The sequence below is a fragment of the Typopeltis vanoorti genome, chromosome 9 (assembly GCF_054136105.1).
Source record: "Typopeltis vanoorti isolate ZY-2024b chromosome 9, IOZ_Tvanoo_1.0, whole genome shotgun sequence".
Lineage (NCBI taxonomy): Eukaryota > Metazoa > Arthropoda > Arachnida > Uropygi > Thelyphonidae > Typopeltis > Typopeltis vanoorti.
The window spans coordinates 77,637,582-77,665,311 of record NC_143557.1 but is presented as its reverse complement, the minus strand read 5'-3'; positions in this window follow the sequence as shown (position 1 = coordinate 77,665,311).

The following is a 27,730-nucleotide window of genomic DNA, read 5'->3' as shown; positions in this document are numbered from 1 at the left end:
GCTCAAAAATCTGGATATCACAAACATGCTCTCTCCATTTTTGATCTACGAAAAAAAAAAAAAGAAAAAAAAAAGCAGTCTATTTGACGGATAGCATTTTCTTCTGGCCAGTGGTTATAAATTAAAGATGGCAAAATCTCAACTTGCAGAATTTCCATTTAGCCTCTGAGTAGTAGAGTGCCAGTTGGATATAATTGAACAATTTAGCCAACAGAAGTCCAAAATAAACAGCTTTCTTTCAGAGATGCTTCTTAACTGAAACTAAGCATATTTGGATGTTTATGATAGATCTTTAAAACATTTATGTTGTAATTTATGTAAAGGAACTACAGTAATGAGAAAATTCGAAAACAGAACACACAAAATACACGCTAGTTTCTATATCTAACATATATCCTCTAGAGGAGCACACATTGATGACTGATTTGTGCATCAGTGGTAAACGTTTTACCACTGATGCACAAAAAAAAAGTTTTATTTTTATTTTTTTAAAAGAGTGTCTGAAGAAAGTACGATCCCCATTCCTTCAATGGTTGATAAATGCGTACACTCCCGCGATATAGGATCCGAATTGTGAAGAAGTGGCCCCACCAGTGGTTAGTAATGCATAGGGTATGGTGGGTCACTAACATGCGACCAAGTAACCTAATATGACATCGATGGAATTTTTGCCTGTGGACAGGGATATGCTATAATACCACAATGATCTAAAACTTCTGAGGCTATTTATGTTGCTATTTATTTAGTTTTTATAGTTTCTTTGTCTTATTCTTAGAAAAAGAAATCAAACAGCCAAAGTGATGAGCAGTCATCTGAAGTCCCCCCCCCTTTTTTTTAAATAGTTTTCCTTTACACAAATAAACTAATCTCTTGCTGTATTTCTTTCTCGTGTCGTAATTAATAAAAATCATTTCTTCTGCGCTTAATCTATTCCTTTTTTTGTCTTTTCTATTTTTATTTTAGCAATTTTAATTTCATATTAGCATTTAAATGTGTCGTAATTAAGTTATAATTTTAATTTAAGCACTCTAAATTAATTTGCATATTAATTCAGAAACAAATTATATTAAACCGTAAAGATGATTCTAAAGTTGCTTTTTTTTTTTTTTTTTTTTAGAATTAGAAGTGAATTAGTCATTTGGAATCAATGACAGTAGATTAAGCAATAGTGTGAATTATTCTCGGATTGACATTAAACACACAAAACTGAATCGCTAACACATTCTCTGATCACAAGTGACATGTATACTTCCTCTCTTACGCTTCAGACATCCTCCGAGGTTAAAAAAAAAGAGAGAGTATAATGATAAAAATTTTAGTTTTTGCATATTTTAATTAATTTTTTTTTTAAATGAGGGATTGGTGAGTGGAAGTCTGAGGAATCAAATGAAGTTTTCGCCCCTCGTTGACCACCCAGAAGTGGCCCACTGGTGGCTGAATATGGGTGTGGCGTTTTGCGCATGCAAGTCTTACATCTATAGTGCTATAATCTGTGTCAAATGAAAGAGCAGCCAATTAACTGGCGTAATGAAGGGCGCCAGTAAAATACAGGAAAAAAAATCCTAGTACATACCAAATATAAAAAAGCGGTGGGAATGGATTCAACTTTTTTTGTGTGTGTGTTTCCCAACTTGTTTATCGCGCTGCATAATATTAAAATAAACGATGATTTTGTATCGCTCTAAAGGATATTTCACACATTATTATTATTATCATCGAGCGATAAAAGTATATACCAGCACTTAAAAATCCTTTTAGTTGTAATGTGTGTATATGAACTACTAGTGCCATCTAGGGGCTCTTTTTGGAAAACTACAGTGTCGCTCTCTTCCACTTAGCTTATTCGATAATTCAACTTTCTAGAAGAAAAATAAAGGCTAAATAAGGCATTCGGCACCAAAATTCTATTCTGTGTATGATCTTTAAAACACCGAAATGATGTTTAAATTAGGTGAGATGAAGACGGTGCCTTTCCATAATACATAACATAAAAAAAAACCCGGATATATCGTAATGGGAATCAACAGATAACAAGAAAGTCCTTGTTGTGGTCTTGACATAAGTTTGCGCTGAGTTTAATATGAACATGGTCAGTTGTAGATAAAGAGCAGAAATGGCACTCAAATTCTCCCAGTGCTAGTGGATGTGCTACTTCTGAGGGGGGCGATGAGGGGGACTTTTAGGGTTTTTTTTTTTTTTTTTTCATTGTGGTTTTAATCAGTGTTATGTTATAATTCAAAAAATAGCATTCTTTTTGTTTAAAATTCACATCAAATTTTTAACTTTTATTTAGAATTTATAATATTATTTTCGTCTGATTGCTTGAAGGGAGAAGAGCGCACTTTGCCACATCCCCTCAAAATTATCCACAGCCCTCGCGTGAATTGGCTAAATCATGAGAATCGTATTTTAATACGTTCAATATTCGGCACAGAAAGTAGAAGCGGTCATAATTTCTCGTGCTAGCATCCATATAATGGATTTTCCTATTTTTAGGGTAATCTGTTAAAAACATAATAAGCTTAGTGAATCCTCTGAGAATTTTCCAACATCCCTTTAGGGATCTGCATCCCCCATTTGAGAACATCTGCCATAAGGAATTTTTTATGCTTTAGAAATATGATATAATTACTCCTTCCCTATCATTCTGGCGTTTTCCTTCACATTCCCCCCCCCCCCCCCCCTTCAAAGTACTGACTTGACTTGGAAGAGAGGGATAAGAGTGGAGGAAAATCAGCTAAGGGAATTTTTTTTTTTTTTTTTTTTTTTTTCTTACGGAGCAACGTTCTGCTTTACACGTTTGAGTATCACCGACTGCAGTCATGGGCCAAAAGGAGAAATCATGCTCAGTAAACAGAAAAGAGAAATGCAAGAATTATGAAAATTTAAATCTTCTTAACACAAAAACAAAATTCTCCAAAAAAAAAAAACCGCGTACAAAATTGCAAGTTAGAAACACCCAAAATAACTCATATTAAGTTAAGCGACAAAGAATTGGCTTTGAAAGATTCAAATCGTTAGTGTATCGCATAACGATAATTTTACTGATCGCATTCAACGTACGAAATCTCTTTTAAACTCTGTTAAGTTCTTGTTACCGCATTTATTTGGTCCTCGAGTTCACACGAATCAGTCGAAAGTTTTGGAAACCAATGCACGTTCTTCGATACGTATCCTTGAACTTTATCGATCCATTTTGTTAATACTAAAGTTAATTAAGTGACTGAACATGTAAAGTTATGTAAGGAAAAAAATAACATATTTCGAGATGATTATCTTATCCCATCTTCAGGGTGAACATCTAATGATTGAACCATTACATGAAGCAAGAATGAAATGAAAGCAAACGTTGCAAATACAAGTCATATATATTAATTATTTTAAATGCTCTGTGGCCAGCAGTGTAATACTATAAGAAAACTAAGGAATAAATTAAACAAAGCCAACAGACAGTAAGGTACAAAGGTTCGGTACACACACACACACACACACACACACATATATATATGTGTGTGTGTGTGTGTGTGTTAAAGATACCAAGCAATTTTATAAACTTGGTTTTAATCCTATTTTCACAAGTAAGCAAAAAAGCAGGTAAGTCAAGTTTGCATACTTGAGACCTGAAGTATTTTCAGGTCTGAGGCAACTCGTGGTAAAGGTGGAGTAAGATCCCATCACTACTTGTCTTAGTATCTCCACTAATGCAAAGCACATCTCCTTGCAGACATGATGCTATGCATTAAGGTAAGGGCCACTACCCAGACCGGTTTCTACCTTTACTGAGGTCTCGTCAGTGGGAGCCAGACCCTGAGATGCCAAGGTTGAAGTAATGCAGAATTCTTAAATTTTACCTATACAAGTTGCCACAAGGTGCTATGACCTTATACCAAGGAAAGTGATCAGAGCCTACTCCACCTTTTACCACGAGTTGCTCAGACCTGAAAATACTTCAGGCGCAAACTTGACTAACCTGATTGTTTGCTTACTTGGGAAAAAGGATTAAAACCAAGGTTATAAAATTACTTGGTACCTTTAACGTATAGTATACCCAAGCTCTATATATATATATATGAAAAAAATTGTAGGGTAGTGGTAGCAGTTTAAAGGTATCACCTCTCAAAATTTTGAGAGGTGATACCTTTAAACCATCACTGCGATTCAAATTAGATTGATTACGAGCTTCATAACATTTTTTTTTTAATGTCGCTCAACTTGGTAAGAGTTGGTATGCAGAACTTTTGTTCCAAAGAATTCTGTGGCTAGCAGAGACTCCATGTTCAGCACTCACCTCTAGAATTCTAAAAGAACTGATAAACTCTGGAATGTTCCAGAAAAGGAATTTAACCTTTAATGATAGGAAGGATAAAAGAGATCTTATTCAGTGGCTTGAAGGTTGTCTGGAAATGAGATATTTTTGGAAATCCAATGCTTCCTATTTCAGTAGACTGGTCTTAGAGTGTATCCGTCTGATGATCCGAACTCATGAATTACATCCGTTTTCATATCTTGAAAAATCATTCCATCTTTAGAGCGAAGATATAGTTCACTATAAAGATGGGATGAGATGCTCCTCACGAATGTAATTTTACTTGTATAATTTATTCGTTAAGACTATTAATGCAACATTAACACATTTTGTTTTCCATAACTATGGTTTCTCTGCAGCTGCAGGCATGAGTCGAAAATATTGTGTTTGCTAACTGCGTATGCTCACTCGCCAGTTTATTTTGCGAAAAGAAAGATCCGAGAATAAGGAAAGCAACAGACTTCCCATCTCCATCTGGACCAACTAACTTAACATCTGTTGAAAAAGTAAAGAAAAATGTTTCTCAGATCCTAGAGAATTCAAACCTCTTCAAAGTAAAGATTATATTATCATTCTTCCAAGTGCGCTACTCAGGGGTGAGAACCGAACCCCCCCCCCCAATAAAAAGCCTCTAATTTCTGCTGCCTATCGATTAAAAAAAAAAGCCATTCGAAATTAAACAACAGATTTAGGAAATTTCATTTCTAAATATAACCGTATGAGAACAATGTGACCAGAACCGGAAGTACGTCATTGATGAAAATCGGCTTATTAATTTTAATATTATTAGTTACCGTTTGTCCCACAAGATGAGATACGGTGAGTATAAAAGAATATATTTTACTCGTTCAAAACAACTTGTTCTAGTAAATGCATTTTACTCTTCTGTCTTTTTCCTTTTAAACGATATCCGAGACTTGATTTTACATCAGAAGTCTTTTCAAATTAGCTCGAACACAGCATCAGACGTCATTTTGCAGTTAGAAGCTATGAACTTTATAGGCTTACAAAGTGAGTCTAGATAATCACGTGCACGTATTCGCCCTTTGCCATTTGTTACTACAATAGTTACCTCATTTATTCGCAAAGCTCATCTGTCTTATATAAAAAAAAAAAAAGTAAATAAATAAAAGCTCATAAATATGCTACCGAACAAATTACCTTCGAAGACTCCGACCCCTCCACCCCTTTACATATTCCGACACTTTGGACACACTCTTTACAAAGCAATCTTAGTCTCCAGCGATTCCCTGAGGGTGTCTGGAAATCAGAACGCTCCTAATTGACAATCCACAAAGAGCATCTCTTGTAAGGAACTAACCGAATCGAACTTTAACATGACAGAGGATGGAGGAGACAACGAAATTAGCTCCCGATCTTAGTGAACAGTGTCTTTCAGTTCCCGAAAGTGTTGATTAGTCCGAGTTTCCGTCTTGACACAGGCATTAGGTCTTATCATATTTCTTGTTATGGTAATCCCGCTGGCTGTACCTGGCGCGCGCGCGCGTACACACACTTTACGGTAGGAAACGGTTGCAGGTGGGATAGTAGCAACTCTAATAAGGTGTTGAGCTCGCTCCATGTAACTAGCCGTTCGCCTCGCGAGAGGTTTCTTGCAATCATATCCTAACTCCATCTCATATTGTAAATGCAAGAGAATAGAAAAGGCTCATTTGGCTCTTCGAATGCTGATGGCGAGAGAGAGAGAGAGAGAGAGAGAAAGAATGCTTGCCGCTACAGATAATAATCGTTACGAAAATAATCAGGTGTCAATGTACATTGTTATAGTGAAGCACCTTTAGTTTTTCAGGATTACTTCGACGCGCATACCCGAGCTCATTAGGAAGGTGTTTTCGTATAGTCGTCGTTCCGTTCGCTCTATTATTACGATACTTCAATTCGTTTCCGTTCAAAAGTCGAAGTTTTTGTTTCTTCAACCTCCACCGTTCGACTATGGCTCTGATTGAAATATTCCTGTGATTATGTATCGTTTCTTTGCATTTTGTGTTTTCTAAATTTATAGAGTTTTTCATCTCATTTGAATAAAATATTTATATTCACATATTCTCTCTCTCTCCTCCGCATCGCTTTTGGATCTCACTTTCATTCATTATTTGTTTTTCTCCTTCAATTTTTTATTATTATTTTTTACATTCGTTCTTATTGTTCATGATTTTCTTACATCATTCTTCCAAATTCTCTTTCTTTCTGTTTCCGTTTGGTCACATATATATTTTTTTTTCTTTCTTTTTTCCCCTGTCTGCTTACACACATATATATATATATACTCTTTTTTAAACTATCATTCACTGCCTTTGTCAACTAAAATTTTCCAATTTATCTTCACATCAGCTAAATATATTTAACTCGATAGCCCTTCACGATGAAGTTGTTGTAAATCTAAATTAGCAGACATAATTATCTACTTAGTTTTAATTATCTACTTGTTTTAATGATCGGCTCTTTTTAATTATCCAATTGTGTTTAATCACCGAAGCGGTTAGAGCTTGCATATTATGCGTACGCAATTTAACATGCGAAGAACACGACTCGGACCTAAAACTGCCCAAGATAATTAAAGGGCATTCGTTCGTCCGACGATGGAATGTCCAGTTAAATCCAAGAAGGCAATGGAACAAGGTAACGACAATATCAAAGTCCACGTGACCATACAGAGATCTATTGAACGTAGGTCAAAGTATCAAAAATAAGAAGCATGGGAGTGAAAGGTACTTGAACTGTTAACACAGAAATTCCGACAGTTAATGATATCGGATTACAAGTTTTTAAATAAGATAACTAAATTATTATCAACAGGAAGGGGACTACTGTTTTCTCTCTCTCTTTAGCACATTAAAACCAACTAATTAAAATGTCTTTTTTCGTGGTGCTGAAATTAATTTTACGTGATTATCGTATAATTCGATATATTAAATCAAAATCCGCAATCAAAAAGAACAAAAACAAAAACAAATCCAATGACTTTGAACACGTCTGAATCTATCTTATATCAATTAATACTGTAACAGTAACTAAAGATCTGCAAGAGTTACCACTTGCGTTTAGACGTGTTTAAATTCTCTTGTTTCTTTAATATACTACCATGCCGCATTCAAAAATTAAGACGCTGAAACACCAGTACTGATTGCCTTCGTGATGTGTGGCATATTTAAAAACTACATGCATCAATATCACTTGCATGCAAGAAGTAGGTGCTTCGATTACTATGGATGAGAAATGGAAGACCTAGCATTTAAAAAAAAATAAAATAAAATAAAAAAAGTAGGTTTTTCATTATTGCTGCACGTCTTGTAAAGATGATCTGAATGAATTCAAGAAGAAAAGGGCAGTCTAAGACGTTCTGGGGTGCTAATGATGTGGAGAAAACCCAAAAAAATACAATAAATTGTTACTTCTGTTTAACTAATTCTTAGGGATTTTCTATAAACTTTGTCTTTTTCTATGTCTTTGTACTTATGCGACAGCAGAACAACAAAGTTATGTCAAGAAAATACAATCTCTGCAAATAAAGATTTTACACCATAAAGAAAGCGAACATAAAACAGGGTCCTCTCGTTAAACTCAAATATTTCTGCTACTATTTCATATTAAACCGAGTTTTATGAAAGAGCTTGGTTAAAGCAGGAGACAAAAATGGACCAATTATAATACCTAAGTGCAACGTTTTCAAAAATTTCAGACCCAAACTGGTGGACTACCGAATTACGGAAGTATTAAAAGATGAAGAAATGGAAGTCTCACTAAAACAGAACTGGAAGTCTGAGAGATTCTCACCTAGAGTTTTTTGTTTTCTTTCCTTCCTATAATCCTTGGTGTGGTGAATGAAAAGCTGGGTGACCATAATATCAAGATAACGAAGCAACCATATCACGACAAATGGAATGCCAGTGTGATGGAAAATTATCGTTAGTTTCTTCACAGAGAGCAATGTAAAAGTGCTTACAAGAAGAAACAAAGTATTTATAAGCCTATTTAAATGTGTGCATTTAAAACTTTTTTTGGTGGAGAGGGGGTTGTTTCTCGTGCTTATTGTATAGTCAAACATGGAAGAGCTTTGGGCGTTTATATGAAATTTCAAAATGCACTTTTTTCTAATTATTAAGTATGTTTTTTAAATCACTGAACCGTACTTATAAAAAAAAAGGACCCAAAGTCTTACTATAGCTGAGACACCCCCCCTCCAAACTCTAGTTTTAAAGTCTATACATAGAATCGATCGGATTCGCCCTAGTGTTGTTACGCAGTCTTTCAATACGGCAATGACAATGACTAAAACCTTGATTTACGTAATCTTTGCGAATTATCCATTTAAGTGTGTGATGAAATTCGAACTTTTTATTTATTTATTATTTTTTTTTTTTTATCATCGAACCGTCTTTGACAAAATTCGCACCTGCTTTCTTATCTCAGGTGGCTACAAAAAAAGTAAACATTAAAAGAACTTATCTAATTAAAAAAGCTATCTAAACCCATGTTCAGATCATTATTCACTTCAGTCTACCGTAGCCACCTTTGTAAGGAGTATCTCGAATCTTGCCCAACCTGTGTAATTAAGGATCGTTAAATTACGTTTTCTAGTAAATCGTGAATATTTAAGAGCCTTGTCTATGCATCTATATATTCCCTGTGTCACCTCCCATGGCCTCCAGCACGTATCCTTGTTTGTCGTTCGGCCTATAGACTGATATAATCTGAATGAGAAGACCTGTCGATTTCCAAAATTATCACTAAAGGCTTAAGTCATTGGAAATTATATCTCAGAAATGTCGGAAAAAAAGACAGGTATCGGTTATTATATTATTCAGTTTCGTATATAAAATGAATCTCTCATTCATGAATTATCTAATGTGGAATGTCCAAGAGAGAGAGAGAAAAAAAAAAAAAGGGGAAAAAATACTTCGAAATTTGTCGCACATAATATTTTTTTAATATATTTTTTTTATTCATTCGAGGAGAATTTTTCTTAATATTCAGTGGGACGGGATATGTGCAAAGAGGTCTTCAAAGAGCGGGAGACATTCAAAGTTTTGGAAATATAATATCTACCTAAATGTCTTAGTAAATGCAGAAACGAACGTCAGTTTGCATTAAACGACTCTATTCTTCATTAAAATAAATTTGAAGCAACCTCAAGTTATTCACACATTTAACTACTTCAATGAATTTTTGTGCCGAACAACTACGTTTCTATTATTATTATTTTTTTTTAAATTTTTTTTTTATTATTTATTATTTTTTTTTTTTTCGTAGAGAATCTCTTTTGTTTGTTAATGAGCCTGGTTAGAGATGCTAACCGTTTTTCATTTCGCAGAATATTCACTCTTTTAATAATATTTTCCAAAACACAAAAACCTAAAAGTTTTGATATCTTAAAATAATAAATTATTTTCATTATTCAACATAAAATGTTGTAAATAAACTATGTCGTATTTTCTAAATATGTCTAGCGCAACACCCAGCACTATCTTGTTTAAAAACAAGCTTTAAGTTCAAGATGAAATACAGGGCAAAGTTTCCAGTTTGTTTAACTTTTGGCGACTTACAAAATTCCAAACCTTTCATAGAGATAACATAAAAAAAAAAATACAAATTACAACGAAAATTATGCTAATATGAGATAAATTATGAGACATGTGATAAATTTTTAATACGAGGTATCTTTTCAGTTTAGCCAAAGTAACACTGGCTAAATTGGATATTAAAAATAATACAATAAAAACTCCGTTCCATTTAACATTATGGGTAACATTTTTGCCTATTACAGACATAATATATATACTATTGTTCGTAAACGCGTGTTCTAGAACAGTTTGCCTGTAATAAAAAAAAAGTCTCCGCCTTAGTCCTGTTAAGTCAGCCTTTCTCGAAAGTTTTTTTAGAAAGCTACATTTATTACATATGACATTTAACTTCTTGTCTCTTCGCCAGCAAAATAAAGTAAAACTATTTTTACCACAACGATGAGGTTTGTATATTGCGAATTTTGTATTTATTTATTATTATTTATTTTTATTTTTATTTTCGATGAACTGAACCAGAAACGAAGATGTAAAAGACTTGGTAATATTAATATAATAAATAACCTTCATATAAATAAGTATATTATTATGCACTTATATAAATCCTCCGCCCTAACAAAGATATGTCCTTCTTTGCAAACAAGTATAGCTGACAACCGTAATCCTCATGTGGAATTTGGTAGTCTAATTTTCAAACGAACTATTCCTGTGTATACACACACACACACACACATATATGAAGATACAAATTTTTTAGATTTTAGGGAACCTCGTTAACCACCTTCCTGAATATGCGTACATTTACGACACCTTTCCGAGTAAAATTTGGTGAATGGAGTATGAAGCATGTTAATTATTATCCTCAATATTTAACCTATCCAAAGTTTTTTTAAGTTAACAAATCTGCGTGAATTACCTAATGATAAGAACAAAGTTACATTTACTTCTGAAATCAATGTTTCTTTGTTTTTTCCATTCTGTACAGATTTTATGCATATTCTGCAGAAAATAGTACATGGTATATTTTCTCGCTATTTTTATAATTATTTTTATTATGTACTTTGGTAGTCTAATATTTATTATCACTTTGATCTTCTTTCAACTTGTATCAAGTAAATAAAACAGTAATAAGAAATCAACAAACACAAATTAAATCAAATATTATAGCGACTGATCACAAATCACAGCCCAACAGAATCGCAAATTAAGCCCAGCAGAATATTCAAGTTTCCATCTCTTTAATTATCTAACTTTAAAATTAGAAATCCTGATAAACAAAATCAGCCAATCCATCTATCTTTCTATCGTATTCAATATTTGTTATTGGCGCAAATTCTACATGCGTTGTAAGGTAAAAAAAAAAAAGAAGGAAATAAAAGTAAAGAAAACACACCACACATCCGCAATCTCGATATGATAAAAATGCGGCAGTCAACAGATGAATAGAGTAAGAAGCCTCTACCAGATTTCCTCTCTCTCTCTCGTCAGTAGCTGGTTGTTTTGGCAGCCGAATATTGAACTTGTTAAATTATGCATGGACAAGCAGTCCTTCGACGTAAAAGAACGCTGCCATTTGCATGTGGGGACTGTCGGAAGGTATCAAGAGACGGGGATGTTTCAAAAGCATCACGTTGGTTGTACTTGGATATTCGAGAAGCTTATTTTTCTTTCTGTCTTGATATTTTGACTTACAATATTTACATACAGGATTAGCTCTCAACGTTTCCTTTTAATAAAACATCAACCTTACTTGGGAAAAATCGTTGTGTGCAGATCTGTCTTTATCCGTAACCGGGTTTGCTATTTGCATCTTGTATCTTCCTTAAGCAGATCAGAAGTAATGTGGACATATCTGTAAGCCAGAAAAATGATGAAAATAAAGTTTAAAAGTAAATTACAGATTTTGCCAAGAAACGCTATTTAACTGCATACACAGGCTAAAAAGTTGGAATTAAAATTAACACTAAACTTTTATTTTCTAATTATACTTAACTCTTCACCATATTGATTATTCACATTTAAATTGCACATTTTTTGTTCATATTAGCACAATATTTATAGACAAACAGCAATACTGAAGCGAAGTTTTTACTTTGTTGATCACAGCTACAGTAGCGAATTACAAACACTGCCAAACGACAATACTGAACATCTTGGTAAGCGAAAATATTCAGTTTACATAGTTTAAGTAACTCAACACGATTCAAGCTATATATAAATAAATATCAAAATTCCATATTTTAGGATTCTTTTATTATTTAGTTTACGTACTATAATTAATAATTTATTTATGGAATATACGTATCAAAATCAATAAATAAATGCATATATATAAAAGAATTTATGTATTAAAATTAATCTTTAAAAGTTTTTATTACTTATTAAGAAGAAAAGTGCTTTTGCATGTTTCTGTGAGGCATTTCTAATATAGTACGCAAATATATTACGATAAAGAGTTGTATTAATTTCAGAAATATAACATAAACAAATAATTACCGTTACTCAACTAACGACTTACTACTACAGACTAACGCCATTACGCATAAAGTTGTCAAGTTCCTGAGACTTCAGCGCCACATCACACATACAGGCAAGAAACTAATATTTATTATTTATTATTAAATTAATTATTATTATTATTATTATTATTCCTAGCACCTCCAAGGAGTCCAAAGACTCATCGCGGGAGGACACCTACAACTGTCTCAACCACTACACCGAACCTCTCTCTCTTTATATATATAGAGGTTCGGAATATATAGATTATATCGAATCTCTCTCTCTCTCTCTCTCTCTCTCTCTCTCTCTCTATATATATATATATATATATATATATATATAATTTCGCAGCGGTCTCGAAATCATTCTAAATGAAGCCGTGTTTCTTTAATTACTTTAATTTTTTTAATAATTAAAAAAAAATTTGCACACAAATTTTTTCAGCACATTGTCCAAGAACAATGTTTATAGTGCGACGAAGTGCAAGAACGCCTGTTTCATAAAAGGTAACAGTCCCAATGAGGTGTACTTTTTTTTTCTTCTGACTTTCTTAACATCTGTTGGAAATAAATATCTGAAGAATAAGAACCTGCAACGAACTAATCTTCAATAGTTCTTCTTGCATAGAACGACAATGAACAATCAGCAATGATTCTGAGATTACTTCTTTTTTGTTTCAATTATATCTCTGATTTCGGTAGCATTTTATCTGCGTAAATAGCTAAACTGCGAGGTATAAGTTTAAAGGTCTAATAATATTTCAATGAATAAATATTTCAATATAATATAAGTAGCATGTTGGAACTTTTACGTGTATGTAATTATTTAAGGAAGAATAAATTTATCCCTACGTTATAGCCAAAAGTCAAACTAATCTCCATATTGAGCATTGCCAGTATTGTTAAGCAGAGTGGATAGCGTACCTGCTCTCCAATCAACAGGCAGCAGGTCCTAATCTTGTCGTGCGCATAAATGTTTTTGCATATCATTGATGTACGAAATAAAGGCACTGTGTATGAGAACGTGTGATTCATCTTGAAAAAGAAAAAGTGTCATGTGTGGTCCATATTTGAGCAGAGTTTGCGGGATATATAAAATAATAATAATAAATGAATCCGCTAATGTCTTCTATTCCCCGAAGGGAGTAAGCTAGGCCGCTTAGTCCTAATTGATTTTTGTAGACTAGATGATTAGACAATCCCCATCCTTAGCCAATCTTATATAGCTGCCGCAATAATTTTAATAGGCATCCGGAGATGAGATGACGATAGTTGTCTTCCTCCATCTCGTGGTCTCGAATCCTGACACTATAAAAATAATATAAAAACAACTTCCTTAGCTTACCCTCCCCCCTTGTGGTTTATAACTTTTCGTGGGTGGCAGACACACTAAAAGAAAAAGTATCTAAGCTTTGAGAACCCGCTAGTGTAGAATAAAGAAATCCCATTTCGAATGCAAACCCTATATATCCATAAGTTTCCTTGAAAATGCATGAAATAAATTCTTCACTCTGCAGTCACCGAATCTAGTGGAAGGTATATTTTCCTCCCTTCACTAATTAAGATGTGGAATAATTAATTATTGATATTTTGTATTTTGTAACCTGCTAGCAGCAGTAAGTGCTCTTTCTGAGGCTTCTCTGCAACAGCTTATATGGGTTGATGAAAGCTTGAGTGCTTTCAATGGATCAAATGATTAATAATGAAGGGGATACAAATCCTTTGATGTTTATCTGCCAGTAAGCGAAACTCTAAGAACTAGGACTAAGATCTATGAATTTCATACCGAAAAACTATCGGCAAATCCAAGTATAAGTAACCACTTGGTAGTACACACCAAGGCAACTCGTATCAAAGGTGGAGCAAGCTCCCTCACTATCCTTGATATTTTCTCATAATGTAAAAACACAGCCCCTAGGGGATGTAATACTGTAATTACATTATGAGGAGAGGTCACTACCCAGACCGGTTTCAACCTTCTTTTCACTTAAACCTTGTTATCTTCCAGGTCTACCTACTCACTGATGAGACCTCAAAAAAGGTTGAAACCGGTCTGGGTAGTGACCTCTCTACATAATGTAATTATAGTATTACATCCCCTAGGGGCTGTGTTTTTACATTATGAGAAAATATCAAGGATAGTGAGGGAGCTTGCCCCACCTTTGATACGAGTTGCCTTGGTGTTGTACTACCAAGTGGTTACTTACACTTGGATAGTTTTTCGTATGAAACTCATAGATCTTAGTCCTAGTTCTTAGAGTTTCGCTTACTGGCAGATAAACATCAAAGGATTTGTATCCCCTTCATTATTATTAAGGTTGCCAGAAAAATAGCCTTTTGGCTTTCATTCTATGGATTAAATGATTGTTTGAGCCTTACGCTGTGCATAAGGTACTAATATTAATATAAGAGAATACTTTAAACGAAGCATCTAATCAAAGACAGATTTTCACCTTCTAATTTTGGAAATTTATTTCTGAATGATCTTATTTGTGTCAGGTTTATCAGAACTATTTAAACTATTTAATTACAAGCTTTATCTTATATCTTATATACCTAGACTACACACACGGGACACACGCTTTTGCTTACGGTAAGTTGAAATTATAAATAATTAACTATTTAATAACAGCAAAAATCTACCTTAAAAATTGCAACATTTGCCAACGGAAATTTTGAATCCAATTTAAAGATAATTAATATCAATGAAGAAAACATGCAGAACATTTTTAAAAAAAAATTCTGAAATAACTAGCACTTATACTACTTATTATTTTTAATACTAGTTTTTATAAATGATATAATTGTTTTCCAATTTTATACAAATAATTAAGTTTGTTAAATATATTATGAATTATGAAACATGCTGTAGAAAACACACGAAAACCTTTTACTGTAATTGCTTAAAGATGCTCTAGAGTAGTATTTCTGAGACGGAAAATATGACATTTTTCGAATATCCATATTGAGCAAGTAAATAAAATTGCAGAAAGACTTGAAAATTACGTGGACTTGTACTGCCATCTGCTAACAAATGTCATAACTAAAATTATATGTATTTATCAGATACAGTATACGAATTGTTCCAATCGAAAGGAATACATTTGGGTTGGACCACTTTTTTTTGGTCATTTTTTTTTTTTTTTTCAGGAAAGATTTACAGCAATAAATCCCTAACGATATGTCTTTTTTTGAAAAAAAAGTTAAAATATAAAGAGATAAGAAGTAATAAAAATATAACCTATAAATACTATGTTGGATATATTTCATTATAATCGCATTCCCACGTATCTTTCAGATGTCCATTTTATTATGTTCCTGATGTACTATTCCCGCAAATTTTATATGTATTATTTGCCGCACCTTAAGGTAATATTTAGCAAATTTAAAATAGAATAAACATTTGTCTTTACGTTTCTATTTGTTCTTACTAGATGGCATCACATTATACCCATGAATGCTAGATTTGTGCAAAATATATTATTTTGTATTTTCGAAGGTCCTGTATAGTTAATTGTTGTACATTAATTACGCATTCTCCAAAGTAGTGGGCGAAGCTATTTATCAGTAACTAACCTTTTGAGGGCTAGTAGACAGTCAATCTCCATTTTTAGTCGTTTCTAAACAGCTGATCCGAACGCTATCACTCAATTTAATAGTCTTAGGATATATTTTGGTCGCTTACCCCAATACTATGTATAATTGTCTGAAATACCGAGTTTTAGAAGTCTGAATTCCCTTTACTAACCATTCTGAACACGATCTTTGACGCTGCAAAAGCAGGCTGACCATATGTACCGTTTTGAATTTTTTTTTTTTTCTTGGCCGTCCCCTTGTTTTAATAAAAATGCCAATTTTGTCCTGTTTTTTAATAAAAACCATAAATATACTTTAATATTGGGCAATCATAAATTATTATTCATAACCTATAATCATATATCGATATCATGGATACCAGTAATTTGTATAACCATGGAGTGGCATTGTTCGATACTAAATATCGATATCAGCAGTGATTTATTCAGAGAAAATAAACAAAATACATGTTGGCAACACTTGCGAGTCTCAGATGCGGCGTCTGTTCTGCTGTAGCGTTAGTTTTTGTTTTGCCTGTATGCTAACCGGTGGCATTGTTATTCAATACCGGTGGTTTAAATTTCATATCTTTTTAGTTTTAAGTCTCATTTTTTAAAGCTTTAAGTCTATTGCAATTTCAAAGAGGCGAAACTGAAGTTTTAATGACGATCTCCAGAAAGAATTCAAATTTATTAAACTGGACAAGCTAAATGAAAAGAAATACCGGATGGCCTGAGAATATTTTCTGTTATGAACAGCATGGGATCAAAGGAGAGATCTAGATTAAGTGTTGAGACAATGAGTGCTATGTTAGTTGTAAGAGTAATGGACTGTGAGAAATTTTATGATAAGGTGCTGAAAGACCGAAATTTGCTGCGTACGATCACTTCATCGGAGAAATATTCATGGTATGATCGTGGTGAAATACAGTCCTCCTCTACGTCTACATTTTTGCATGGGTCCTAGTTCTGTTACTGAAGAATAATGGTAAGCTCAATATGTTTATGTAATAATTTTTTTTTATCGTCTTAATTTTTTATGAATACTGATTATTACATAAACCCCGTCCCGTTTTGGCTATTCCAATGACCCGTTTTTGTCTCAAAGAAAGTCTATGCAAAAGGTACCTCGTGGAAGACCTCCAGAACTTGGAACTCTTCCTTTCGGTAGCCTGACTAATGCTTCTGATCTTATGACCAAAACACCTGTTCTGAGAAAGTCGCAGAATTATCCTAGCTAGTATGAAAGCCTTCATTTTTGATTCTTCCCAAAATTCACAGTTTTGCTGATGATAATATTATTTATTCATCACAGCGGCAGTGCTAGGCTTTTAGCGCCCTCGGCAAATTCGTATTTAATCGCCTTTTATACAGTGCAACAATTTTGATAATTGATAAAATATCCTCAAACCCTTGTCAACTACAACAATGTCAAAGTGTTTCTATGCCTCTAATTCATCCTACTCGTTTGAGCATTGCACAAAGCTGTGCAACTCAGACATCCAAAATTCTGATTACCTGAACCAATGCCTTAATCTCCTTCAAAAATCCTTCAATGAGGACAAGGATAATCTGGTCGCCTTCACTGTTAACAAAATTCGCAGTCTTTCCTTTTCTCTCATTAAAGGGATCTCATCTTACCTATCCTCATTAATATGCAGGTCACAACAGGATAATGATTGACTTGGACTAACGTTTTTCTCTTTAGCTTCTCCTGACATAAATTCATCATATCAATAACTTCCTCAGCATATAGATAAGGGGTTCAAGGTTATATCGTAATGTGTAGTGTTCTTGCAAGCTCCTGATAAGTATTTTCAGTTATCGTTGATAAAATTACTTAATATTGCTTGGTTTTGTTTCCCTTGCGTATTTTAGTGCGTCTATTTGTGTGTTTTTGGTGTGTTATAATTTATTATTTGATAAAACACGTTGCAATAATTATGGCACCTGTACGAAGGAAAATGGCGGCCAGTAATGAAGGTTCGCCATCGTTATCAAAGAAAGGTAGCATAAAAGAAATGAGTCAGTGTACTAGCTGTGAAATGTACGCTTTGAGGAGTGCGGTCGGAGTGTGGTTAGATGATAATAAAGGATTGAATGTATGTAGAAAATGTAGGGAGAATGAGGAATTGAAGTGTATTTCGGATCGTGAGTGTGATATTTTTGTCAACCTTCAGAATGAAGGAAATAGGGATATGACAAGAAACGGCAAGGTTGTACATGAAAATTGTGAGAGTGTGAATGTAGAAAGTGTGAATGATAGTATAAATGGTTTCTCAGAGAACAAAAAAGATGAGATAGATGCATTGAGTGAGATCGCGTTGTTGAATGGTGCTATAGAAAGGGCAAAACAGCAGCTAGAGTGCATGAACAAAAGTCGACTGAATGAACCAACCAGTAATAAAAGGTATGACAGGAAAAATAGACGTATGAATGTGAACATGAACAAAATGAAGGATAGAGTGCTGTATGGAGACTCGTTAGTACGAGGTGTGTTAGTAGAGGATTTGACAAAATCGTACCAACTTGGTGCGACCATAAAGGATGTAACTGAGTCTATTAGAGAGCAAAAGTAAAGGGTGAAAGAAATGATTGTTGTGGCAGGTACGAATGATTTGAAAGGAGATAAAATGGAAATGATAGAAGACCTGAATGAATTGTTTGAGGTTGCAAAAGAAAAGAGTGAGAGAGTTAGAATGATTAGTCTTTTGCCACGGTATGACAGTGAAATGTTTAAAAGGAGGGTCATAATTGCGAATGACTTTATGCGTGGGTTATGTATGACGAGTGGTGTGGAATTTGTGGACGTGTGGAGTGAGTTTGATGGGCGAAAGGATCTATATAAGATGGATGGCCTGCATTTGAATGGTTACGGTGTAAGAAGACTTGAGAGAGTTGCTGAATGTAGTGGATGTGCAAATTCAGGGAAACTAGATTTGTTAATGGGAGGAGTAGATATACAGTCCTTAGGGAGGCAGTTGAATGTAAGAATGAATATAATATGCTAGAGCAAATAAGGACAACAAACCAGAGTGGAATAGTTAATATAAGGCATCAAAGTAGGGTTGGGGCTAATGGGAGTCTTAAATTCATGTACACTAATACTAGGAGTATTAGAAGCAAGAAGGAAGAGTTTTTGGCCATGGTTGGCACTTCCAGACCACAGGTTATTGGTATTAGTGAAACCTGGCTGACTGTAGATGATATAGCTAGTGGGATTGAATGTGATGGGTATAGTGTGTTCAGGAATGACAGAGAGAATAAAATGGGGGGAGGAGTATTGTTGATGATAACTGATGAGCTACAGCCAAGGAGAATAGAAATTGAATTGCGGGATAGAGAAAAGAGCACATTTGAGGCCATTTGGTGTGAGATTGTGGCTAGCAGAACTAAATATACAATTGGGTGCTGCTATAGACCAGGTGATGGAAAAGATGGTGGTGACAATATGCACAAGCAAATAAAAGAAATGAGTGGAAGGAGGGTGATTATTATGGGAGATTTCAACTATGGTCGCATTGATTGGAGTGAGGAGAGGACACACGGGAGGAAGGAATTGGATTTTATGCGGTTATTAAGGGATAACTATCTGTGACAGCATGTAATGGAAAATACTAGGGGTCAGAGAGTGCTTGACCTAGTAATTACATCTGAGGATTTGGCTGTAACAAATATGACCACATTGCCACCAATCGGTGAGAGTGATCACAGGGTCTTGACTTGGGAGGTGGCTAAAGGTGTAGAATTTTCAATTAAGACAGGGTACATGTGGAATTATCAGGTGGGAAAGTATGACAAGCTTAGGAGTTTGATTGGCTCAGTGCCATGGCATGTACAACTGCAAGGACTAGAAGTTGATAGTGCATGGGAGGTAGTTATGAAGTGCTTGCATGAAGCAATGGCTGACTGTATACCTACAGTCCGAATAATAAATCAAGTAGGGGTTAAATGGATGAATAACACCATTAAGCTTGATCTGCAAAAAAAGAAACAACTATGGAGGGAATTTAAGGAGAAAGGTGACCGGCAGGCACATGAACGGTATAAAGCGCAGGCCAGAAGGGTGACGAGTGTGAGTGATAAGAAAAGCAAAAAAGGATTACAAAAGAACATTGGCCATGCAGGCTAAAGATAATCCTAAACAGTTTTTTAGATATGTAGCAAGTAAAAGGAAAAATGTACATGGCAGAATGATTTTAAAGAATGCTGATGGTAGGGAGGTAACTGAATCAGTTGAGATAGCTGAGTTACTGAGTGAACACTTTGCAAGAATATATCATCCAGGTGGTGACATTGCAGAAACGAATAAACCAGTAGATTATACGGGAATTGTGGTGAATGAAGTGGAGGTGAGTAGTCTATTGCATAACCTCAATGTCAATACATCTGTGGGATTGGATGGTATACCAGCTCGTGTAGTACGAGAAGCAGCTAAAGAATTGTCAATACCCTTGACCATTTTGTTTAATTTGAGTCTCGGGTCCTGGTTAGTGCCGAGCGGGTGGAAGGAGGGGAAAATAGTTCCGCTGCATAAAGGTGGTTCCAAGACTGCTGTTGTAAATTACCGACCGATTAGCATATCAGGAATCATTGTCAAGGTCTTAGAGAAATTAGTCAAGAAAAGAATACAGGATTGGATAGATGAAAATGGGATATTGTATGGGAGACAACATGGTTTTGTGAAGGGTAGATCATGCCTCAGTAACTTGCTCACGTTTTATAACACAGTGACGGTTGAACTGGATAGGGGTAATGGGTTTACAGTGATACTACTGGACCTTGCCAAGGCCTTTGACAGGATACCACATGGAACCCTAATCAGTAAACTGGAGCAGATGGGGATAGATATAGGGTTGGTAAGATGGAGAGGAGGGTGGTTGAAGGAGAGATACCAGAGAGTGGTTTATTCAGGAGTGGAGTCAAAAAGACGTCTTGTGACTAGTGGAGTGCCGCAGGGCTCTGTTCTTGGACCACTGCTTTTCAATTTGTTCATCAATGATATTGGAAAGGATTTGAGAGGAAGTGTTCACTTGTTTGCTGATGATGCAAAGTTGGGTAGAGCAATTGTAAGTGCACAGGATGTCAAAATTTTAAGGATGATTTGGATAGTTTGGAGGACTGGGCTAGGAAAAATGGATGTCAGTTTAATGTGGCAAAGTGTAAGGTTATGCACTTTGGGGCGAAAAGAACAGCAGCAGTATATCGCATTGGTGGAACCGTACTCCAGGAGATTGATGAGGCCAGGGATTTGGGAGTGCTGGTGGATAGGGAGTTGAAGTTTAGGGGGCACATTGCAAAAGTGACTAAAACAGCTCACCAAATGACTTGGCTTATGAAAAATACTTTAACATGCAGAGACAAACAAGTTGTTGTTCCTCTGTATCGAGCCTTGATAAGACCCCATCTGGACTTCTGTGCCCAGTTTTGGGCACCAGGGTTTCTTCGTGATGGGGAGGAAGTGGAGAGGGTCCAGAGACGAGTGACCAAGATGATAGCAGGTCTGTGGAATGAACCTTATGAGAATAGGTTGAGGATTTGTGGGTTGCAGAAATTGGACGATAGGCGAAGGAGGGGTGATATGATTGAGACATTCAAATTACTGAAGGGTTTTTATAAGATTGATCCAGAAGATATTTTTGAAAATATGACTGGTGGTGGGAGGACTAGGGGCCATGCATGGAAGCTGGGCAAGAGCGTGGTTGACAAGGGTGTTAGAGCTAAGTTTTTTTACTTGGAGAGTGGTGAATGAGTGGAATAAGCTTCCAGAGTCTGTTGTGGGTGCTACAACCGTGAATGAGTTCAAGGCAAGATATGATAGATACTGTGTGAATGTTGAATAGTTGTTCCAGACATGATGTTAGGGCCTCCCTCGATGAGTCTGTCGACTCCTTGGAGTTTCCCGGAACAATAATAATTAAATAATAATATAAAAATCTAGGCATTTTCTCTCTTTCTTTTCTACTCACGACAATATTTCCACCCTCACCTAGCTAATAATTCCATACAAATCCATCTATTCTTAGAATACTGTTGTTTGGTGTAGTGCACCAAAAATCTCCCTAAAATTCTTGATGCAGTTTGGAGGAGAGCAGCTTGGTTCAAGAATGATCCACCCCTTTCTTCAACCTTTATCTCGCAGGTGTAATATTTCTGCACTGTAATTCAATAATACAGCTAATTCAATGGTTACTGTGCCACTGAACTGGCAACCATTCCTCTGCTTTCTGTTAGGCCTTTTAAGAGCATCAGCAGCTGCACTGAAAAGGGATGTCTAGCATCCCTTTTCATTGCCACTGCAGACCGTTGTTCTTCTACCTCTTGTGCATGAGATCAATATATAAATAAATATTCCCACTATCCCTTGCCTGATAGGCTCAATGACCTCTGGGCCAACTAACTGGACTTGTTTGAAACCTAATTAATGCTTTCATAGGGAGGTTATTCTGTCTGCACAGTGTATGGAGACTGTCAATTGGGTGTTCTGGCAGGATTGCCAATTTTGTGGGATAAAAGGGTAGAGTTTCTGAAAAGGGGAGGGCCTGCTTCCTCCATCAGAGACTGACAGTCACTCTGAGTTAAAAAAAATCCTGATAAAGGTCCTTCGCATCTTAGATAGCATCCAAATCCAGATCTTCCCAACTTTCTTCGGGTGACATCGTTAGGCCACCCGAAGAAAGAGCGTCGTGAGTTCGATTCTACTCGCTGACTAGAGGAACTTTATCTAAACCCTTTTTCGAGTGATTCGATCTCTGGCACTGGCAAGTTGGTTTCTTATCCCGGAAACTCAACAAAATCGACTGTAGAACCCACACTATTTCAGAACATTAAAATATTGGGTCAGGGACCACTAGATGGCGGCACTTGTTAGCCATCTCTTCACTGTATGCCTGCTTAAATTAGTGATAACCTTGGGCTAACTATCTCTGATTGCAGGCTCGAATTATTCCATGCTTGCTGCGCAAGCTCATTACTTGAGAAAGAAGTAATATTTATTTGTTAATAAATGTATGCATTTATAAGAATTCCATTTAGGCTTTTATTTTTGTAGACAGAAGACGTCTTATGCTTGCTTATATCGAAGGCCGATGCTTGCTCGTCTAGTCAAAGCTACTTTGGCTTGCTCGGTTGTTGGAGCTTCCAGGTCCTCGCTGCAGCACTGTGATTTCATGCGCGCGCATAGCCATTTCCGCTCCCTTCACGTCGTCTTAAACAGGCAATACGCAGTCAAAGTAGCTCTAGCCAGTGAGCTTCAGCAAGCCTTTACAAGTGTATATTTTCATAAATATACCCAAGTTCATAAAGAAGAACCGTAGGGTAGAATTTGTATTCAAGTAGCAAAATTGAAAAAGATAGAATATCATTTAGTAAAATGAATGTTGTATTTGTATGATTAAATGTACATAAATTTCTAAATACAGTATATATAGTTTTAAATAATCAGTAATTCATTATTCCCTAATCAGGCTTCAATCACACCTCTCACTCCTTGAATGATAACAAGAGCAAGTGTGAATTTCAAGACCAGCATTCGCCCATGCTGATTGGCTACCAATGGAGATAGAACTGCCCACTCAGTCTCCTAAAGTTAGATAGGGCTTGAACGACCTCGCCTATTGCCTATAAGGGAATAAAAGGCATTAGCTGATTGTAAAAAAATTTCATGACAAGAAATAGTGTTATCAGCATTCCATTATTTCTTTCAGGATTGGTTCACAGATGCATATTGCCCTGATTCCGATCAATCTGTGATCACATATAAGTCATCTAATTTTTATTTCCAAAAGAAACTATAATACCTTATCAAATAATTCGGGAGCACAATGGGAAAAGGTCTAGAAAAAATGCATTACTTTATTTAGTTGAAAATATTATTAGTAGGTTTTGAAGTCTTGTTGTAACGTTCGACTAAATTAATCCTCCTTTGATTGGATCGTTATTAGAATAGTTAATTCATTACACAAAGCCAAATTTTTATATGCATTTATGCATCTTGTTGTCTACAGTCCTAAATTGGGAATTTCCCCAAAAGTGAAAAATTAAAATTAAAAATTCACGCGCTCTGTAGCTTAATGGATCTGGGGCTTGCTGGAGGCTTAGAACTTTTTCCAAGCCTTATTCCCGAGTTAGTCAATCTCTGGAATGAGCAAGCGTTTTTTCTTCCAGAAACTGTTTTTTTTTTTTTTGTCTCGTAAACTCAAGAAAATCGACCGTAGAACCCACGCTATTTTAGACAAGAACAAATCCTGTTAGGTACCAAGAAATGGCAGCATTTGTGTTTGTTCAGCCCTTTTAGTTGGAAAGACCTGCATTCGAATCCCGTCAATCACACAAAGAACTTTTGAGCTTTCAATTGAAAGTTAAGCTAGCCTATCTTATACAGAGGTGGATGGTGTTTTGTCCCACAGAATCAAGCAAACCAACGACATGAACACACATCTCTAGTTCATGTTTACTGTTGGACAAGGAAGGCAATGGGAAACCACCTTATCCTTAGTAAAGTGCTTTGCTATTCCAACGAATCTTTGAAATTGATGCAACTGAGAATCTGGTAATGATGGGGAAGTTAATCATATCTGCAATGCCTTCCAGGAATAAACTAGTTTATATCGTTCATAGATTGTTTGCATCCTAGATTGTACATGGAGGAACTCAGTACATTCAGGTTTAATTCACATCCTAGATGTGAATTAAACCTGAATGTACTGAGCAACTAAAGAGGAATTTGGACAGTCAGCTACAAAATGCAGAAGGAAGTGCCTCAAGAGTCTGACAACGGCCTTTGTATGCACGACTTGATCAAGAGCTTAGAGATGCTAATGCAGAGCATCAGCCATGACTGTCATGAGTTTATCCACTGCACTCATCAAGATAAGTATTGAGGAACTAATATTGTTAATGAAGTAGTAATGGTTCTAATAGAGGTTGATCCTTAATGAATGAAAGCAATGGATTAGCTGCTGGATGCATTCTGATATGTGAAGATAGCATTATGATGTGCGGTTTTTCTCAGTGTCAGGTCCACAGGTAATATAACACTGGACAAGACACAATTTGCCTCTGAAATGAAAATAGCGATTCTTTACTAATTTCGACGTGCTGAACGCAAAAATGACAATGCAGACAAATCGGCCCTTCATAACACACGCAATTTACAGACAAAAAAAAAAAAAAAATCTAGTGGTGGTGGGCAGTAGATGGCTTTGATGTATATGATGTTAGTGGTGGAGAGTTATAGAGTAAGTGTCCTCCCTCGATCTCCTTGGAAGTGTCTACTACTAATAATAATAAATGTTGATTGGCTTTTGTTCAGGAGAGACTCAGACCACATTGCACACATAGGTATCATTTGGCAACGCCATAATTCAATCTCCTGATTACAATATTGCATCAATCAATCATACATAGCACCTCCTAGGAGCTATTTCATTATTGGCTGATGTAATGCAGTTGAGTCATGACATTAAGATGATGCCATCATTGATATAAAGTGAAGTCTCATAGGGTGAGCGTTTGTGCGATACTCCCATTTACTCCTACGTCATTACTACAAATCACTACACAAGCGATCCGTGCAGCGTAAATCCAGTAATCCTTGGAAGTGTCTACTACTAATAATAATAAATGTTGATTGGCTTTTGTTCAGGAGAGACTCAGACCACATTGCACACATAGGTATCATTTGGCAACGCCATAATTCAATCTCCTGATTACAATATTGCATCAATCAATCATACATAGCACCTCCTAGGAGCTATTTCATTATTGGCTGATGTAATGCAGTTGAGTCATGACATTAAGATGATGCCATCATTGATATAAAGTGAAGTCTCATAGGGTGAGCGTTTGTGCGATACTCCCATTTACTCCTACGTCATTACTACAAATCACTACACAAGCGATCCGTGCAGCGTAAATCCAGTAATAATGATGTCTCGTACTTGTATTGATATTAATAATGCAAATAACTTTTGTTACATTTGCAGGGAAGTGACGTTTGCAAGCCAGAAAAAGGCCATCACTCTATTAATGAAAACGTCGTATGAGCTTTACTTCGAATATAGGATTGGGGACCAGGACCAGGCCTGGTCCCTACACATATACTGTGGTATGTGTGCTAGAAATCTTCCAAAGTAGCTGAAAAATAAAGTGTCGATGCCATTTGCTGTTCCTATGGTTTGGAGGGCGCCAAGCAAGTATCGTGCAAATGACTGCCACTTCTGCATGGTACCACCTGTTTTCAGGAGACATCACGAGGAAAAAGAAGTGGACAATAGTGTATCTGAATATGGCATCTACTTTCCAACCAGTTCCGAATGGCGAGACTTTCCGTTCCCAAATCCCCAAAAGAATTTTCCATTGATTGAGGATGATGGGGAACGGATGATGGTTTCTCCTGAGCCTTCGGTGTCTAATGATCCATGTCAGTTAGATTGTGTCACATATTATTACACAAGAACTGAACGATCCTGTTTGCGATATGGAGCTGTTCAAGGTTAAAGTGAAGTTCCTGGGATCAAGACTTCTACAATGGATTTCCTGGCCTGCGAGGAAATCTCTGAAGGTTGAAGAGAAGAACACGAAACACCCAACACTGGCAGAAACACAAAATTCTGCTATCACCACTAGACATCAAACTCGATCTGATAAAAAAAACTTTGTAAAAGTCATGAACAGGAATGGATCAGCTTCCAAGTACCTGGCTGACAAATTCCCTCAACTCAGCAAAGTGAAAATTAAATTAAAGAGGAAGAGCTTTTGTGGGTTCTCAGATCTGAGCTCTTTATTGACAAGATATTCAACAACCTGCTACAGGGTGATGAGAAAAAAAAGCTTGGGATGTACTTCATCTGGTGTCAACCAACTTCCTTGGAAATATCAGGGCAGAAAACTCCAAGTAACTGGTTGTGGACTTGTCACAAACTTGGCTGCAGAGGATTCATTTCAATCTACTTAAAAAATACACTTGCTCCATCCCCACTTGGATTTTTTCCCTGACAACTGCGGCATGGTTAGTGATAAGCACAACGAACATTTCCATCAGGAAACTGTAATGGCAGAAAAAACAATACCAGGGGAAAGTGATCCACTTCCATGTTGGCTGCTTGCTAGAGACTATTCTGAGCAGCTATACAAACATCAGACATAGAAGCAGACATTTAACAATATATGTGATGAGTATACACATTAATCTATCATATAAGAAACTATTGCAGATCTCTCACAAACTGTAGCCAATTTTGCATTTCCATTGTCATATTCATGTTCAGTACCTTGAAATCTACAAGAAATGACCAAATTAATCTGGGGGGGAACACGACTTTATTAAAATTTTGTTGTCCAGTGTGATCATGACTTAAGCTCGCTCTTTTTTTTTTTTTTTTTTGATCATTTGAGCAACTGAGTATTTTTTAAAACTTAAATCTTACAAGAGGTTATAAATCTATAGCCCATTATAGCTATAGATGGGTTAAGGGTTACTATGGTAATTTTAAAATATTCTCCCTCACAGCTTCTACATAATGCTCCATGTTATAAAGCAATGATTATAAAGACATGGTCTGAAAGGAATAACCTAGCTTTGTAGTGACCAGCAGTGATCTCCAATCTGAATCAAAATAACATCCGTGAGACAAACTGGAATGCTGAATTATGACATGGTCAAAGAGAAAGCAGAAAGAGAATAATACCCAAAGCTTTGTAATAAAAGTTAGTTAAATGAGTTATGGCCTGAGGCAGGGAAACACCATTTGTTTCTGTGCAGCATAGATTGGTTATATGCTTCCCATAATGTTTGAATATATATTCCAA